The following is a 19,271-nucleotide window of genomic DNA, read 5'->3' as shown; positions in this document are numbered from 1 at the left end:
CGGCCTCCCCCCCCCACCCCCGCGGCGCGGCAGGGGTGGGGGGTGGGGGAGGGCCCGGAAGATCTGACGCGAATGAGGCCGAGTCTCTCTGCGCGGCGAAACTCATTCATTCGACGCGGATTTGTCGGGCGCTGGGGACACGCCGTGGAACGGGACGGGCGCGGTCCCAGCCCTCGCGGGGGGGGGGGGGGGGGGGGGGGGGGGGGGCCACTGCGGGATGTCACATGTATGATGGGGGATACCTGCCGCGGCCCGGGGGAAGGTGACCTCCGAGGCCAGGGGAGGGAGGGGTGGGTGGTTGGGACCGCGTTCCAGGCCCAGAAAACCTGGAGGAGGGGAGGCCTGAACCCCAGGAGCGCTCCTCTCAGAGCACAGGGCCCCAGGCGCAGGCGGGGTACGAGCTGATGCAGTGCCCGTGGGGTCAGGCCTGACCCCTCCTCAAAGAGCTGGGCCTCTGGGCTTTAAGCAGAGGGGGGGACAGGGTCGGATCTCCTCCAGCCTCCGCGCAGAGGGGTGGCCCCCCTGTGGAGGGGTGCTCGGGTGGGAGCTGAGGCTGAGGCCAGTGGCCAGGGCTCCACCTGGACGGACAGAGGCAAGAGAAGAGAGTCCACAAGGCCGTCCCTGGCCACACCAGCTACACTATCAACATGTTGGGACCTTTCCTGTCCCTTAACTAGCTTTATCCTTTTACGCCTTAGCAACCATCACAGACTGTCTGTGTCACTGGGTGGTTGTATTTCTTTCGCGTGTGTCCCCTCCCCCGTAGCACCAGGCCCCTCGGGGCCAGCGTTCTTGTGTCATCTGTAGTTGTAGCTCCAACACCTGGAAGGCACCTGACTCTGCAGTGGTCACTCAGCAAACCTCTGTGATGAGAAGGTGCTGGGGGCCTGGGGGTGGACGGCGCTCGAGGAAGAGGCAAGGAGGAGGTGACGGGCGAGGTGGGGCTTAGAGAGCCTGGGGGAGGTGGGAGGGGAGTCCGACTCCGGATCTGTTGACGTTTAACCGGATTCCTTGGCTGCTGCTCAGAGCACCGATTCCCGGCAGGCCTGGGCAGAGGCAGGACCCACGGGAGGGCGCCGCATGGCCAGCCAGGGTGGCGGTGGCCGGTCCGGTGAGGCAGGTGAGGACATGGGGTCAACTAGTTAAGACTCAGGTTATATTTTGAAAGCAGAGACGGTAGGATCGCCTGGTGGACTGGGTGGGGGACAAGGAGAAGGGAGTCAAGGTCAATGCCGAGGATTTGAACCCGAGCCACTGTTAGGACAGGTTGTCCGTTGCTCAGGTGGGGAGTGGACAGGTGTGGAGGCGGCCAGAGCAGGAGTCCGGCTCTGGCCGTGTGAAGCATGGATGCACGTTGGATGAGATGCCAAGGAAGCAGGTGATGCCGGCACCTGGAGTTCAGGGTCACGGAGGCTGTGGCGATAAGCTGGGGAGTCGTCCTGGGACACATGGAATTAAGAGCTGTGTGGCAGGATAAGGTCGCTAAGGAGGGAGCATGAGGACTGAGCCCTCAGAAACAGGGATGGGTCTCTGGGTGGGGGAGGGGGTCAAGGGCGGCTCCCTGAGGGTTATAAACCCGTGCATATAGTATAATCGAATTAACTACATACCCCTGTGAAAAGCAGTCTGAAGGCTACACCCCCTGGGTGTTGTATCAGTTGTTACCAGCACAGGTGGGAATGCAGGTCACTTTTTTTCTGTTCTCTTCTGTATTATTCCTTGTATTTTAAAAAATTGGGGGCGCCTGGGGGGCTCAGTCGGTTGAGTGGGCCGACTGTTGATCTCGGCGTAGGTCATGATCCCAGGGTTGATCGAGTACCCCCGATGGGCTCCACGCTGAGCGTGGGGGCCTGCTGAGGGTTCTCTCTCTCCCCCTCCCTCTGCCCCGCTCCCCTGCTCACGTTCTTTAAAAATAAAGTATATAAACGGGGTGCCTGGGTGGCTCCGTCGGTTAGGCGTCTGACTTCAGCTCAGGTCATGATCTCACAGTCTGTGAGTTCGAGCCCTGCGTCGGGCTCTGTGCTGACAGCTCGGAGCCTGGAGCCTGCTTGGGATTCTGTGTCTCCCTCTCTCTCTGCCCCTCCTCTGCCCATGCTCTGTCTCTCCCTGTCTCAAAAGTAAATAAAAACATTAAAAAAATTTTTTTTAATAAAGTATATAAAATAAAAAATTGGACGTAATTCACATAAGATTCACTATTCTAAAGCGCACAGTTGTGTGGTCTCAGCATATTTGCTGGGTCGTGCGACCATCGCCACTACTAAATTCAGAAACTCCTCTGTATTTTAGACAGATTGTTTTCTGCAGTTAAACACACTGCTTTTGACTAAGACAAACATTTGGTCAAGTCGTTTTGCTCATGTGCAGGTAGCCCAGGGAAGGTGCCTTCCCGAGTCACCTGCCAGAGTCTATCGATGACCCAGATGCCCAGACGCCATCCAGACAGGGGCGGGACTGAACGAGATGGGGGCGTGGCCTGAGAATCCGCATCTTAACCCAGCCTCTAGATCTCCCCCTGCCCTTCAGCAGAGAATCCCTTGTCTTGTTTTATAAGTGGCCTGGGAGTGTGACCCCAGAAGCTTGCTCAGTAGTTCTTCCAGAAAGCCCTCGGGGAACAAAAATGACGTACATGGGGTAGGCAGAGGCTGGGTCAGATATTCCCTATGTCACTGCATCTTGGGCGACGGTGACCTTCCCGGCTCCGACCCAGTCTCTTCTGAGCCTTAGCCTGTGTATCTGCTGTGCCACAGGGCGTGTCCATTTGAGTGTCCCCCAAATCCATCAGGCCAGAAACATAACTTACCCCCAGAAAAGGATCTTCTCTCCTGAGGCAAATGGCTTCTCCTATTCTCTGGGGCTCTAGCCAGAAATGTACAACATCTTAGACCCCCTGCCCTCCCAGGGACCCACTCTCTAGATCCGTCCAATGCACCTCGGCCATTGGATGTCACTCCCTAAATAGACCTCAAGGCTGAACACTTTATTCCATCCCCCACCCCCAGCCAGGCTAATCCAGCCACTGCCCTCTCTGAGCCGCCTTCTCTCTTGACTCGCCTCTCATCGACTTTGCTCCGCCAGGGCTGTTGTCCCCTCCCGTGCTGTAGCGACCGCCTAGATGTGCCGTGTCCGACACAGAGACCCCTCCCATGCAAACGCCACTGAGCACGTGAAAGGTCGCCAGATCCCAAGGAGATTTGAAGGTGTGTACAAAATAAAAAGAATGAAAAATATCTCATTCCTATTTTTCAAAAGGTAATTGCATATCGAACTGGTAATATTTTGGATGTAAAGTTTCACTACCTTAAGTTTTTTTAATGCTTTATTTATTTCTGAGAGAGAGAGAGAGAGAGAGAGAGAGAGCAGGCGCGGGGGAGGACCGGGGGACAGAAGATCCAAAGTAGAGTGGACTCCACGCTGACAGCAGTAAGCCGGATGCGGGGCTCGAACTCGCGAACCACGAGATCATGACCTGAGCCACAGTTGGACGCTCAGCCAACTGCGCCACCCGGGAGCCCCTCGGTATCTTAACTTTTAAGTGCCTACTAGAAACTTAAAAGTTGCACATGATGGGGGCGCCTGGGTGGCGCAGTCGGTTAAGCGTCCGACTTCAGCCAGGTCACGATCTCGCGGTCCGTGAGTTCGAGCCCCGCGTCGGGCTCTGGGCTGATGGCTCGGAGCCTGGAGCCTCTTTCCGATTCTGTGTCTCCCTCTCTCTCTGCCCCTCCCCCGTTCATGCTCTGTCTCTCTCTGTCCCCAAAATAAATAAACGTTGAAAAAGTTGCACATGATGGGCAGTGCTACTTGATGTCCCTCCAGGTCTCCACGTAAACATCACCTCCGTGGAGCCTTCTTGGCTCCCCCCGGTGAACTCCAGCCCCCCTGGTCCTTGGGGTTGCGGGCACTTTATATGATAAAGAGGTGTGTCCGGGGAAATCCTTTCCTTTCCACAGGCCTGGGGTGGTTTGGGGGTGCAAATGGGGAGGGTGCCCAGGGCAGTGTCAGCTGCGGGGGGTGGGGGTGCTGAAATTTGACCCAGTGGAAGGGGGATCCGGGAGGAGGAGGGGTCCCACTGAACCTCCAGCGTGGAACGGAACACCCTCCCCCCCAGCCTGGTCCTGTCCCTCAAGCACCACGTGGCTTTGGGCAGATCACTTCCTATCTCATAAGCTAATCTGGTCTTCTCATGGGGGGGTGAGTTTATGATGATCAAAAATGCTTTGCACAAGCACAGGACGCAGAGTTAATACCTTCAACCTATTAAGAACTTGCTGGGGCGCCTGGGTGGCTCAGTCGGTTAAGCCTCCCACTTCGGTTCAGGTCATGGTCTCGCGGTTTGTGAGTTCGAGCCCCCGCGTCGGGCTCTGTGCTGGCAGCTCAGAGCCCGAAGCCTGCTTCGGATTCTGTGTGTGTGTGTGTGTGTGTGTGTGTGTGTGTGTGTGTGTGTGTGTCTGCCCCTCCCCTGCTCGCATTGTGTCTCTGTCTCTGTCTTAAAAATAAATAAACATAAAAAAAAAAACAACTTTCTAAGCCACCAAGAAAAAGATGAGCCCTCATTAGAAAGTTGGGGAAAGAACCCGGTTAGACAACATGAAAGCAAATGCAAGTGGCCAGTCCACAGGAAAGCTGTCCCTTACAAGCCATCAAAGAAGCACAATACAAATCGGCCAAGACAAACAAACAAACAAAAAGTTAATAATCATACCCAGTGTTGGCAAAGGAGCCAGAGAATGGGCATCCGGACATCGCCAAGCAGGGTGCAAGTTGGTACGTCCTGTTAAAGAACACTTTGACACTAAATATCCATATTCTCTGACTCAGCACTTCCATTTCTAGGAAATTATCCTCAGCCACCAATTAGAGATCTGCACAAATGTCAAGCCTCAAAGATGTGACTGCAGCAGCGTTTATAATAACGACAGTAAAAAAACGGAAGTCATCTGCATATCCCAAAGGAGGGATTCACCTACCAAACCGTGGAATTCTACACCATATTATAGCATGGCTGGAAAGCTATTCACATGGTGTAGATCTGTTTACAGCACAAACACACAGACACACACACACACACACACACACACACACAGATTTCAAAAACTTATAGGATGATCCCAACTATGTGAGGGGAAAAAAAACGTATGTACGTCATTGAGTATTTTAATTAAGTAGTTTTTAACATATTTTTCTCCAGTAAAAAAGAATTGTTAAATGTATGTAATTCACTGCCTCCTAAAACACCTGTCTGTGCGGTATATGTGTCCCACGGGAAGAGGAGGGTTCCCCTGTTTGTGGGGAATCACCATGCTATAAACCCCCTCCCTCCAGAAGTCAAGGTGTATGTTAGTACCATAAAGGCTCTGAGAAGTCCTGCAGGGAAGGAATCTATTCTATTGAAGTATTTTCTAAACTTATTTGGCCAGCACACCTTTTTGTCCAACCCCCCCCCCCTTAACTCCCATTAGCATTTGAAAAATTGGTGTCCTGTGGAATAAATAACCACGAGGAACACACTGCTTTATGGGTCTGACCCCCCCCTGGGAGAAATGATGGGGATAGCATGCCCTCAAGGTAAGTGGGGCAACACTGAGCCTCGACGAGGGTTAGACGGATGGAGGTAAAGCAGTCAACCTTCAGAACGTGTGTTCACAGGGTGGGCGTGGCTAGAGAGAGCCCACCCACCGGAGTTCCATAACCTTGCACTGGGCTCAACTGAGCGGATCCGCCCTGTCCCTACAACATGCTTCATGCCCATACGGTGGCTGCTGGAGCACTGTGTTGGGAGGAGTCGAGGCAAGCTCGGGCGTGGCTGGAGAGAGTGGCGTGAACCCTCGTGCTGTGGGTCACAGTCACGGGAGGAAGGGTCAGCCTGGGCCCCGAGCCTCCCGATGTTCCTTCGAGAGAATTCTCTGGTCTGACCCGCCCATCTTGCCTGCCGGGGAGCTGCTGCATCATTAGTCCTCAGTAAAATGGCAGTCGGAGAGGACCAGGGGACTCTGGGCTCAGAGAGGAAGGACCATCCACCCGTGTCAGAGGGCCCTCTGGCCAGCCTCGTGTTTTAGGGGCCTGGGGAAGGGGCCAATCACTTCCTCTCCGTTGAGGGAAGCAGTTGGCACAGCCCCGAAGCCACTTACTGGTGATGTGGCCTGAGGCGAGTTGCTTAAACTCCTTAAGCCTTAGTTTCCACACCTGGAAAATGGGCGTAACAAAGATACCACCTCCCCCACAAAGCCATTATCGGAATCAAGTGTGGGGAGGCCTAGGTGGCTCAGGCTGTTAAGCGTCCAACTTCAGCTCGGGTCATGATCGTGCGCCTCGCGGGTTCGAGAGCCCCGCGTCCGGCTCCACGCTGGCGGTGCAGAGCCTGCTTGGGATTCTCTCCCTCTCTCTCTGCCCCTCCTCTGCTGGCACGTTCAGGCGTGCCCGCTCTCCCTCTCAAAACAGAACAAAAATTTTAAAAGTTTTGACAGAAGAATCAAGTCAGTACTTTGCACCACTCAGTAAAGATTGGCTGTTGTTACTGATGACTAATATTTTATTTTTTTTTTTTTTTTAATTTTTTTCAACGTTTTATTTATTTTTGGGACAGAGAGAGACAGAGCATGAACGGGGGAGGGGCAGAGAGAGAGGGAGACACAGAATCGGAAACAGGCTCCAGGCTCTGAGCCATCAGCCCAGAGCCCGACGCGGGGCTCGAACTCACGGACCGCGAGATCGTGACGTGGCTGAAGTCGGACGCTTAACCGACTGCGCCACCCAGGCGCCCCTAATATTTTATTTTAATAACATCCACACTGTTATTGACAAAGGGGGAAAAGCAATGCTTTAATGGAGCCATCTGTGGAAAGCACGGAAACCAGCAGCCCGCGTGCTGGTCCCGCCTGTGGGACCCGGGCTCAGGCATGTGGCCTTTCTGGGCCTCGGTGCCCTCATGTGTAAGCGGGGACCACGGTGCCCCGGGTCGGAGCCGCTTTCTCTGGTGGCAGGAGGCGTGGAACAGCTGAGCGGGCACATTCGAAACAAGAAACAGGTGCCGAGCCCATCTGGCCTGGGGGTAAAGGCCTCCCCCCTCGGTTCTCTCGGATGCCCCGGAAGTGAGAGGAGGTCTCTTCACTCCGGGAGTTCGTGGCCATCCTGCCGAAGGACAACCCCTAACAGGCAGACTGTTCCGGGCCTCACAGTCTCTCTGCCCCGTGAGCCCGGGGGGCACGTGCCCTCTCTGAACTTCACCTTCCCCGCCGCAGCCTTCGGCGAGGCTCTCAAAGTGAGGCTCTTCCTACAAGTGGACGGCTGGCCACCCGTCGCCTGCTGTCTCAGCGTGGGCCAATTCGTTAGAAGGACAGCAGACAAGCCAGGGCACCCGAGGGTAAGGGCACCCCTGGGAGGGAACAGAGACCAAAGCAGCTGAGGGCAATGTGTGCACACACAGAAGCGTCAGGGGACTGAGGGGCAGGTCCCCCCGATCTCCAGGACGTGGGACCCGCCGGCAAAAACGAGGAAAAACAGTGTCTTCAGGTAGCCATCAGCTCGGGTCCCTGCCTCCCCCTCTGCGGCCCTGTCTGTGCTCGAAGTGCAGTCCTGAGAGAGACTGTCTGGGCTGTGCCGGGGTCTCGGGCCCACACCGGACGTGGGGTGGGAAATTCCCCCAGGAACCGGGTGCTTTTTCCAGAAGGATGGGGAGTGACGGTTGGGGCGTTGGGGTGGGATCCGATAAACACCCGGGCACTTTCTCTGTCTGCAGACAGCCTCCCCGGCGCCTCCTGCCCCAGCCTGGGTCTCGTGTTCCCTCCAGCACCTGCCCACCAGACCGACTGGTGAGTCACAGGGCCCGGTTCTGGGACAGAGGGTCTGATTGGCCCACGCGAGTCAGGTGTTCGCCCCGGTCCAACGGGCCCTGGCCAACGAGGGGCAGGTCACATACTCAGGGCTTCCGAGGTCTGCCCTCAAGAAAGGGGAGCTGGGTTGACCCGCCAAATATCACCAACCACACAATTCAAGAAGCCTCAACGTGCCCCCCTTCCAGATGGCAGAGAGGAGATGCCACCTCCTGTGGCTTCTGCCAGATGCAGGGTAAAGCCTCCGGGAATCAGCGGGCTCCCCCAGGGTCAAGCTCAGAGATGATCAGAGCAAGGGGGGGGGGGGGCGGGGGCGGAGGAGCAGCTCTTCTGGAGGCCCAAGGCCAGGATCCCATAACCACCCTCAATGCCAGGGAGCTGCCCGCCACTTGGCCTGTCCCCAGGGCATCAGCGAGATGCCTGTTGGTTTCTGAGTCGGGCCCGGCCCCTCCTCATCCCAGGGGGTGCCGGGGCCAGGGAACAGGATATGGGCTCCCCTGGGCAGATCCAAGGGGTGGCTCCTCGAAGAGCCCCCGATGGCCTCTGGGGGCCTGGTCCCCCATACATCAGTTACCCCTGAGCCACTGCAGGGGCCCCAGGAAGGCTGGACCACACGCACCCTGTTGGGCCCAGCCCAGACGGGAAGCTCAGACAACAGCGATAAATGGGTCGGGGGTGACCCCCCCCCCCCAGCCCCTCACCTCCTCATTGGCCATGACATGAAGTCCATCCGTCCCCTTGAGGTCAGCCACATACAGAATCCCATAATGCCCAGGTCCACTAACTTCCGGTGCAGACCTAGACAGCTGTTGTCACCCGCTGGACCTCAGTTTCCCTGTCTGTACAGCGCGGGGCTCTGAGGTTCCTTCCAGCTGGGCCACTGGGTGCTGTAACGGTTCTGGGTCGGGGTCCAGTCTTGAAGGGTCAGAACCGACCGGGATGGAAGCAGGACACGTTCCTTCCCTTGCAGTCCCTCAGCTTCTCTTGCTTTCAGACTTGAACTTGGTGAGGAGCAGGTCCCCGGGTAACCACCACAGCCACCACTCACCGGCACCCTCGCAGGGTGCCTGGCGGCGGGCCGAGGGCTTCTCGTGCCATCAGCCCCAGAGCTCTCGCAGGATCCTGTGAATTAAGCGGTGAGGCCCAGAGAGGCTGAGGGGCCGAGCCTGGGCCACACAGCTGCTGACCGGCCCTAGGGATTCAAGTCAGGCTTGTCTGACCCGCAGCCTGGGAGCTCACTCTGTAGCACAGAAACATCCCGGAATCTGGCTGCGGAGAGACGTGCGCTCTGCTGAGCCCCACGCTTAGTTTGTGTTACTCCGGTTTCCCAGCTGGCAGAAGGCAGGGGGTCCGCACGATCCGGGGCTACCAAGGACTTACTGCTGTGTAGATGAGTGAGCCCTGGGGGGGCTGGGGGTGGGGACTGCTCTTGGCCTCCTGAAGTTTTGCAGGTGGGGCCCGACAGCCCCCTTCCCGGGGTCCAGCAAACAGGATAACCATCACCCTCAGTGGATCTTTAAAGCCCTCGTTCTCGGTGGCCTCGGGACGTCAGGAATCTCCTGACATGCTGACGGTGGGCACCCCGTCGCCCCCACCCCACCCCCGGCCCAGGGAAGTCCGTGCCAAGCACAGGATTCCCGCCCTCTAACGACCCACCTGCTGCGGGGGCTCAGACTGGGCCTTCCCGTGGGTCCCGGGAATGTTGTCGATGAGGACGTAGGAAAAGCTCCACCGGTAGGTGGGAGGCACAGGGCTGAGTTTGGGGGTGGAGTTCCCGAAACGTCTTTCCTGGACTCACAGCCCCCATCTCCCTGGGGCTTCCTGCCCCAGCTACTTTTGCTCCTGGCTCCCCTTGAAGGAAGCCCACCAACGCCGAGCAGCCCGCCCGGGTGCCCTTCGGTGACCCTCACGGGCCGGGGAAGAGACGCAAGACACGCGCGGAGGGAGGGGCAGGTGCAACTTGGGTTCCTTCCACGTGAACTCATGGCCTGGGGGAGGCCAAGCCCCACCCCACCATGCCCCTTCCGGGTTGTCTCTGCCTGGTCTCTGAGGCTGCGGGTGGGGAAGCCCCATAATAACTAGGCCCTTTACTGCCCGAGTGGCCCCCGATTCGCCTGCTCTGCGGCAAGGTCACGGTCCCCAGCCAGCCCCTCCGGAGGAGTAAACACCGCCTTGTTAATAACTCTGAATGACCCTGGTGCAGAAACCTCTGGATGATCTGCGTTAAGAGTAGTTCCTAGGGGCCTGGAGAGGCTCATTACGTGGAGGTCAAACCCGGCTGGGAGTCAGCGAGGCCACCCACTGACGGGTTTGATGAGGCCGCGACAGTGAAAAGGCAGGAGCCACAGCCAGGGGCCCCACGGGTAAGGAGCGGGGCAAAGGAGCCTGCGGTGAATTCCAGATGGGGTAAATGAGCTTTGTCTCAAAAGCAATGACATCAGCTGTTCCCAGACTCGGCCCTGGAAGGTTCGTGGCTTCCGGACTGGTGAGTGTTAAGGACTCAGCCCAGGGGACAGCACGGCTGGGCTCCAGGTCGGAGCACTTGCTGTGTGGCCGTGGGCCGATCATCTGCCCCCTGGGGCCTCGCCTTGGGAGGATGAGCTAATTCGGCGGCAGGGCCCATTCGGCCCCTCTCATGCTCCGTGTGGGTCGGGGGTGAGGGCCCCCCCCCGACGGGCTGATGACATCCACCCCCGGCCACCTGCCTTCCGGGTATTGATGATGAATGAATGTCATTAGCAGATTCTCAGGAAAGACACCGTACAAATGATCCATTCCTCTCCATGACAGCCTTTCCACCTCCTTTGCTAATTACCTCCTTCTCTTCTTTCAGAATTCTGCCCTAGCATTTCCGGGCAGTCTTCTGGGACTTTCCAGGGCAACCTGTGCCTTGTGAGTCTCTTCTGTCCAGCGCTTTGTAGTAACAGAAAACCTACCTAAACGAATGCAAAAGAGAACTTTATTGACTCGTGTCACTCAGGAGTCCAGCAGTCTCTGCTTTCAGGCAAGGCTCGATCCAGGCTTCAGCTATGACAGGACCTGGGTTTCCTTTCTCCATATCTGGCTCTGCTTCCTCAGCACAGGGGCCATTCTAAGGACATCCTGGTAAAAGTGACCCGTTTCCTCCTCACCCTGCCCACCACGACCCTAAGATGATGCCTCATGGTCTCAGATGGCTGGAAGGAGGTCATGGGTCTAGTCTCCAATCAAGGTAGCGGGGCAGGGAGACAAGGGATATATACTGATCCGTTTAAACCAATCAGGGCTCAAGTCTAAAGCCAGGAATGTGGGGTCAGTCTCGCCCAACCCAGAATTCTGAGAAAGGAGGAGTCCAGTCTGGGATAAAGAAGTGGGGATAGGAGCCAGAGAGGCAGCCAAGAGATGTCCCCCCACATCTCTCCTTGGTGCTATAGTTCCCAGGGTGCCCGTCACGGTGCCGTCTGACCCCGTCTGTTCCCTGTTAAAGCTTCCTAGTGCCTTCCTACTGCCCTTGGGGTAAGTCCAAGCTCCAGCAGAGAGCGGCCTACTGCGGTCAAGCCACGCCTGCTTTTCTAGTCTCACCTCTTGGCTCCCTAGTTCCCACTCATGGTTCCAGCTCTACTGGATTTGTCCAAATAGGCCAGGCTCTCTCTCATCACGGGCCTTAGCACATGCTGTTCCCCCTGCCTGAACACCTGTCCACCACCACGGGCTTCATGGAGCTAATTCATTCTTTTTTTTTTTTTTTTAATTTTTTTTTCAACGTTTTTTATTTATTTTTGGGAGAGAGAGAGACAGAGCATGAACGGGGGAGGGGCAGAGAGAGAGGGAGACACAGAATCGGAAAGAGGCTCCAGGCTCCGAGCCATCAGCCCAGAGCCTGACGCGGGGCTCGAACTCACGGACCGCGAGATCGTGACCTGGCTGAAGTCGGACGCTTAACTGACTGCGCCACCCAGGCGCCCCGGAGCTAATTCATTCTATACAGGATGGTACTTCCTCCCTGAAGCTCTGCTTGACCTAGCCGGGGTTGGGGACCCAGGCTCTGTGTCACCAGGCACCTCTCAGCTTGGATCATTGGGTTTTTTTTTTAATATTTATTTTCAGAGACAGAGAGAGAGAGAGAGCATGAGCAGGGGGAGAGGCAGAGAGAATCCCAAGGAGCCCGAGACTTGGTGCTCGATCCCTCAAATGGTGAGATCGTGACCTAAGCCAAAATCAAGAGTTGGATGCTTGGGGCACCTGAGTGGCTCAGTTGGTTAAGCGTCCGACTTCGGCTTAGGTCACGATCTCTCGGTTCATGAGTTCGAGCCCCACGTTGGGCTCTGTGCTAACAGCTCAGAGCCTTGAGCTTGCTTCTGATTCTATGTCTCCCTGTCTCTCTGCCCCTGCCCAGCTCGTGCCCTCTCTCTCAAAAATAAACGTTTAAAAAAAAAAAAAAAAAAAAAAAGAGTTGGATGCTTAACCAATTGAGCCATCCAGGCAGGAGCCTCCACTGTATTTTTTTTTTAAGTTTATTTATTTAGAGAGAGAGAATGAAAGTGTCCAGGAGGGACAGAGAGAGAGAGAGAGAGAGAGAGAGAGAGAGAGAGAGAGAGAGAGAATCCCAAGCAGGCTCCACACCGTCAGTGCTGAGCCTGATGCAGGGCTTGAACCCAGGAACCATGAATCATGACCTGAGCAGAAATCAAGAGTCGGATGCTCAACCAACTGAGCCACCCAGGAGCCCCCCATTGTATTTTTTAATAGCTTTTGTGAGATATAAATCACATACAATTCATCCATGTAAAGTGTACATTTAATGGTTTTTAGTAAATTCATAGAGTTGCACAAGGGTCACAATTTTAGGGCATTGTCATCACTTTCCAAAAGAAACCTTGTACTCTTTAGCAGTTACCCCTCACAACCCCCTCTCCCTGGCAACCACTAACCTGTTTTCTGTCTCAGGGGCACCTGGGTGGCTCAGTCGGTTAAGCGTCTGACTCTTGGTTTCAGCCCAGGTCATCTCATCGTTCATGGGTTCGAGCACCACATCGGGCTCTGTGCTGACAGCACAGAATCTACTTGGGCTTCTCGCTCGCCCTCTTTCTCTACGCCCCTCCCGTTTATGCTCTCTCTCAAAAATAACTAAACTAGGGGTGCCTGGGTGGCTCAGTTGGTTAAGCATCCAACTTCAGCTTCATGATCTCACAGTCTGTGAGTTTGAGCCCTACATCGGGCTCTGTGCTGATGGCTCAGAGCCTGGAGCCTGCTTTGGAGTCTGTGTCTCCCTCTCTCTCTGCCCCGCCCCTCTCTCAAAAACAAAACATTAAAAAATAAACTAACCCCCCCCCCCCATATTTTCTATCTCTACAGACTTAGAGATATATATTATATAAATGGAATCATACAGGAGGTGGCCTTTTGCGTCTGGCTTGTTTCTGCTTCGTATAATGCTATCAGGGCTCATCCAAGTTGTAGCAGATGTCACATCTTCATTCCTTTTTATGGATGAATAATATAATCCTTTGGGTAGACCGCTTCTTTTTATCCACTCATCAGTGATGGACATTTGGGTGATTTCTACTTTCTGGCTGCTAGGAATCATCCTGCTCTGGACAACTGTACAGAAGTTTCTGTGTGGACATCTGTTTTCATTTCTCTTGACTGTGTACCCAGGAATGGAATCGTCACATGGTGACTATGCCTAATCTTTTGAGGAACTGTCAGATTTTTCCAGAGCATCATGTTATGTCCCCATCAGCCATGGATGAGAGCTCCAACTTCTCCACATCCTCCCCAGTACTTATTCTTATGTCTTTTTTTTTTTTTTAATAGCCACACCAGTGGGTGTGAGTCAGTGTCTCACTAATTTTGACTTCCATTTCCCTGGTGAGTAATGATGTGGAGCATCTTTTCTCGTGCTTGCCGGCCGCCAATTCAGATGCCAAGACCATCTGGTGGGAAAGGACAGTTCTTCCAACCAGCAGTGCTGGGAAAAGTGGATCTCCACATGCAAAAGAGTGAAGTTGGGCCTTTGTCTCACACTACATGCAAAAATTAACTGAAAACGAATCAAAGACCTAACCCAGGAGCCGAAACTATAAAACTCTTAGAAGAAAATGTAGAGGAAAAGCTTCATGACGGATTTGGTGGTGATTTCTTGTATATGATGTCAAAAGCGCAGGCAATTTAAGAAAAAACAAATAGATTAGGCTTCATCAAAATTTAAAACTTTTGTGCATCAAAGAAACTATCGAAAATGAATGGCAACCCACAGAGTGGGAGAAAATATTTGCAAATTCTGTATCTGATAAGGGATTAATAACCAGAATATATAAAGAACTCTTACAACTCAACAGTAATAAAAAATCCAGTTCAAGGGCGCCCGGGTGACTCAGTCGGTTAAGTGTCCAACTCTTGATCTTAGCTCAGGCCTTGATCTCAGGGTCGTGAGTTCAAGCCTTGTGTTGGGCTCCACGGTGGGCGTGAAGCCTACTTAAAAATTTTTTTAAATTAAAAAATGGGCAAAGGCGCGACATCATGCTGAGTGAAACATGCCAGTCACAACGTGACAGGTACTGTAGAGTTCTATTTATAGGAGGTACCCCTAGTTGTCAAATTCATATAGCCAAAACCTGGAATGGTGGTTTCCAGGGTTTGGGGGGGGGGGCGGGGCAAAAATGGAGAGTTGTTGATTAATGGGTGTAGAGTATCAGTTTTGCAAGATGAAAAGTTCTAGAGATTGGTTGTACAACAATGCAAATGTACTGAACACTACTGAATTCCACACTAAAAAATAGTTAAGATAGTAAATTTTATGTTATGGGTATTTTGCCATAATTAAAGTCAAGCTGAACTAAAATAAAAACGGGCCAAGAATTTGAATATTCATGTGTCTGAAGAAGATACACAGATGGCCAATAAGCATGCAAAAAGATATGCAACCTCAAGGGGCACCTGGGTGACTCAATCGGTTGAGCTCCCGACTTCAGCTCAGGTTATGATCTCACAGTTTGTGGGTTCAAGCCCTGCGTCGGGCTCTGTGCTGACAGCTCAAAGCCTGGAGCCTGCTTCGGATCTGTGTCTCCCTCTCTCTCTGCCCCTCCCCTGCTCATGCTCTGGCTCTCTCCAAAATAAACATTAAAAACAAAAGAGAGAGAGAGTGTGTGGTACTGACATTAGTAGAGATATATAAAGTTCAATGTAATAGAATTGAAGTCCAAAAAAGACTCACACGTTCATGGTCAATTCATATTTGGCAAGGATGCCAAAACAATTCAATGGGGAAAGAATCATCTCTTTTTATTCAACCAATGGTGCAGGGATAACTGGACATCCACATGCAGAAAGTAAGTATGTAGCCCTACCTCACACCATATACTAAAGTTACCTCAAAATGGATCATACACGTAAAACTATAAAACTCTAATAAGGAAGTGACTAAGCTTTCACAACCTTGTATTTAGGCAAGGTTTTTTAGATAGGACACTGAAGCATAAGCAATAAAAGAAAATGGATAAACTGGAATTGATCCAAATTAAAGCTTATGTGCTTCAAGGACATATCAACAAAGTGCAAGGACAACCCGATTATTTGGAAATCACAGATGTGATAAGGGTCAAATTTCTAGAATACGTAAAGATATGTTACAACTCAATAAAAGGATAACCCATTTTAAAAATGGGCAACAGTGGGGAGCCTGGGTGGCACCGTTGGTTATCTGACTTTGGCTCAGGTCATGATCCCACAGTTTGTGAGTGTGAGCCCTGCATCCGTCTCTCTGCTGTCGGCACACTTGGGATCCAATTTGGATCCTCTGTCTCCCTCTCTCTGCTCCTCCTCTACCCCCACTGTCCCTTTCAAAAATAAACCTTTTTTTTTTTTTTTTAATGGGCAAAAGATCTGAAAAGGCATTTCACTTAGCGTCATATTCAGGGTTCATCCATGTTGCAACATGCACGAGAATTTCATTCCTTTTGAAGGCTGAGTAATATCCCATTGTATGTGTAGACCACATTGTTGATTCATCCATCCACCGATGGACACTTGGATCGCTTCCCCTTTTTGGTGTGAATTATGCTGTTGTGAATATGAGTGTACAGATATCTATCCGAGTCTCTGCTTTCAGTTCTTTTGGGTATATATACCCAGAAGTGGAATTGCCGGATAATATGGTAGTTTTGTGTTTAATTTTTTGAGGAACCGCCATAACCATTTTCCATAGCGGGTGCACCATTTTATAATCCCCCCAGGGGTGAGTGCACAAGGGTTGCAATTTCTCCAAATGGCTGTGATTTGGTATCATTGTGGTTTTGATTTGCATATCCCTAATGACCAGTGAGGTTGAACATCTTTTTTTTTTTTTCCTTTTTTAATTTTTTTTTTTGGGGGGGGGGGGGGGGGCAGAGCGAGAGGGAGACACAGAATTTAAAGCAGCTCCAGGCTCTGAGCTGTCAGCACAGAGCCTGACGCGAGGCTTGAACTCACAAGCCGTGAGATCATGACCTGAGCCGAAGTCAGATGCTCAACTGACTGAGCCACCCAGGTGCCCCAACAATATTGTCTTCTGATCCACGAATATAGACGGCTTTGCATGTATTTGGATCTCCTTGAATTTCTTTCAATGTTTCAGTTTTCAGAGTTTTAAGTCTTGCACTTGTTAAATGTATTCCTAAGTATTTTACTCTCTCCAATGCTACTATAAAAGGAACTTTCTTTGAGGGAGAGAAAGCGCACGCACGCATGTGAGCAGGGGAGAGGCAGGGAGAGAGAGAATCTCAAGCAGGCTCCACACCGTGAGTGTGCAGCCCAACATGGGGCTCAAACCCATGAACTGTGTGATCATGACCTGAGCTGAAACCGAGAGTCAGACGCTCAACCGGCTGGGCCACCCAGGCGCCCATGTCAATGGAACAGTTTTTTAATTTTTTTTTTTTAACGTCTATTTATTTAAAAAAAAAATTTTTTTTCAACGTTTATTTATTTTTGGGACAGAGAGAGACAGAGCATGAACGGGGGAGGGGCAGAGAGAGAGGGAGACACAGAATCGGAAAGAGGCTCCAGGCTCTGAGCCATCGGCCCAGAGCCCGACGCGGGGCTCGAACTCACGGACCGCGAGATCGTGACCTGGCTGAAGTCGGACGCTTAACCAACTGCGCCACCCAGGCGCCCCATATTTATTTTTGAGACAGAGAGAGACAGAGCATGAACAGGGGAGGGCCAGAGAGAGAGGGAGACACAGAATCTGAAACAGGCTCCAGGCTCCGAGCTGTCAGCACAGAGCCCGACGTGGGTCTTGAACTCACGGACCGTGAGATCATGACCTGAGCCGAAGTCGGCCGCTTAACCGACTGAGCCAACCAGGCGCCCCAATGGAACGGTTTTAATTTCACTTTGGAGTTGTTCGCTACAAGTGTATAAAAATGTGGTTAACTTTTTTATATTGATCTTGTATCCTCCTTGCTGGCTTGTGTCTCTGCTGAACCAGTAGGCGGGCACTTTTTAAAAGGTCGCTGGGCTGCGGCATGGCACAGGGCTGGCAGCCAAGTGGGGCCAGACTGGAGGCCAGGCCTCCAGCTGGAAGGCAAGGGCTGGTGGTGTAATCCGGGGGTGGGTGAGGGGGGCCTGCGGGGGCAGTGGGGGGACAAGTGGATGCAGGAATGGGTTGGGGGATAGGGAAGGGCCAAGGGTCAGGCCCGGGTTTTGGGCCTGGACTGAGTCTTCAAAGAGGTGTGGCAATTTCATTTGGAACGTGTGGCCGTGAGGTGCCTTTAAAACAGCCCGGGAGACAGCAGGACAAGCCACCAGGGGCTCAGAGCAGCTCCAGGCTGGAGACAACCTCCTGGGCGCTGGAGAGCGGGAGCGCAGAGGAGACGGCCAGGGGGAGCTCAGGGACAGGCTGAGGACCCCAGAGTGCTGTGTGCACCCAGCTGGAGGGAGAAGGGAACCGGCAGGAGGTCGAACCTGGCAGGTGCACAGGGAGCTGAGGGTGCAGCTCAAGAGGGGAGGAGTCCTACCTTTCACCGGCTGCTCAAGTCGCAGCAGAGAGTAGCGGAGCCCCAAGGGGTCGTAGGTGACTTAGGCCAGTGGAAAGGGGCCTGCGGGGAGTTGGAAGAACTGGAAGGTGAGGCACGCCTGAGCGGTTCGGCCTTCGAGCTGGAGACGCGTTTTGGGTGGAGAGACTTCAGCCTGAGCTGTGCTGCAGACTGGAAGGGGCCTGTCCCAAGGGACAAGGAGGAAGTGGGGGGGGGGGCTCCCGGCACGGCCCACGCTTCTCCCCGTGGGTGTCCTGCAAACAGCGGTGTGGGGAGAACGACTCTCAGCCCCGAGTGCCGTTCACGCTGCTCTCAGTGCACAGCCTGGGAGCCTCGGGCTCCGTCCCTGCACATCCGTTCTAGTGAGCGGATTCCTCGTTCCGTGAAGCTCAGCGCCCCCCCGTATAAGGCACGGTCCTGAGCAGGTCACCCCAGCCCCCTGAACTCGGCTTCCTGGCGGGTGGGTGGGTGCGAGCGGGTGCCCCTGGGGGCTCTGCGAATTCTCAGGAGCGCCCCAGCGCGCGCGCGTGACGCCAGGAGAAGGTCTGCAGGAGGGAAGTCCATACTTTCCTTACACCTGTTACCTGCCTCATCATTCCGCGGCTGGAGGGCATGTGCGGCTGTCCATCCGAGGGCCCGACCGAGTCCCCGGGAAGAACAGGTCACCCAGCGGCAGCTGCAGCGGGGAGGCGGCCCACCTGGGCCCTGGGAGGGCTTCGCCAGGGTCCCGGGCCCGGGAGGCAGCGAGGAGGCTCTTGACTTAGCCTGTTCCGCGGCTCATCAGAACAAGGCACGGGCACAGGCCTTCCTGAGCCGAGCCCAGGTCCCGAGCTGCAGGCTCTGTGGCTTCCGGCCTAGACGGCTGCTTTTCCAACCGGGAAAGCCCCAGCCTGGCTGCCGGGGAGGAGGAAGCCGATGTTGACCAGCTGACGGCTGTCAGTCCCTGCCGGTACCCCTCCGTGCTCACCGCTGCGGCCCCACCGGCAGGCCCAGGCCCGGGGCGCTCTGGCTGCTGACTGCACCTGCAGCCGGGGCTGTGTGCGAGAGCTGCTCCTACACGTGGTGGAGGCAGGTCTCCAGGAGGGAGCTGGCTGGCTTGCCGTGGTGGTTCTCAACGTGCGATCTGGGACCGGCGGAGGCAGCCTCACCTGGGAGCTTGCCAGCAGTTACTTCTCAGGTCCCACGGGAGACTCTGCCCCCAGCCCTCCTCCCCACCCCGGGACTCTGATGCTTGCTCAAGCATGAGAAGCCTGGATTAGGTGGTCCCTAAGGTCCTTGCCACGCCTCCCCTCGGCTGCCCCTTCCCGGGTGGCCCCGGCATCGCTCATCCCTGAGAGTCTTGCCCGATTCCTGGGATCCCCATTAGAGGCCCCATTCTACTGCTCATCCCGCTGTTGGTGAGCCAAGCCCCCCAGGGGATCAGGAACGAGAGCGGGTAGGGAAGCAT

At 54.3% G+C, this 19,271-nt stretch overlaps 1 long non-coding RNA gene across 1 annotated transcript; it reads left to right on the top strand.

Moving 5' to 3' along the window:
* Positions 1–975: 975 nt before the first annotated feature.
* LOC121034459 (uncharacterized) lies at positions 976–3,228 on the top strand. The gene is made up of 2 exons (XR_005792438.1): positions 976–1,120; positions 3,003–3,228. It is a non-coding gene; the product is annotated as an uncharacterized LOC121034459 (long non-coding RNA).
* The last annotated feature ends 16,043 nt before the right edge of the window (positions 3,229–19,271 follow it).

Source organism: Herpailurus yagouaroundi, unplaced genomic scaffold, assembly GCF_014898765.1.
Source record: "Herpailurus yagouaroundi ecotype Mexico unplaced genomic scaffold, PumYag 160, whole genome shotgun sequence".
Lineage (NCBI taxonomy): Eukaryota > Metazoa > Chordata > Mammalia > Carnivora > Felidae > Herpailurus > Herpailurus yagouaroundi.
The sequence above is the reverse complement of the archived record's forward strand: the minus strand, read 5'-3'. Positions and strand labels throughout refer to the sequence as shown.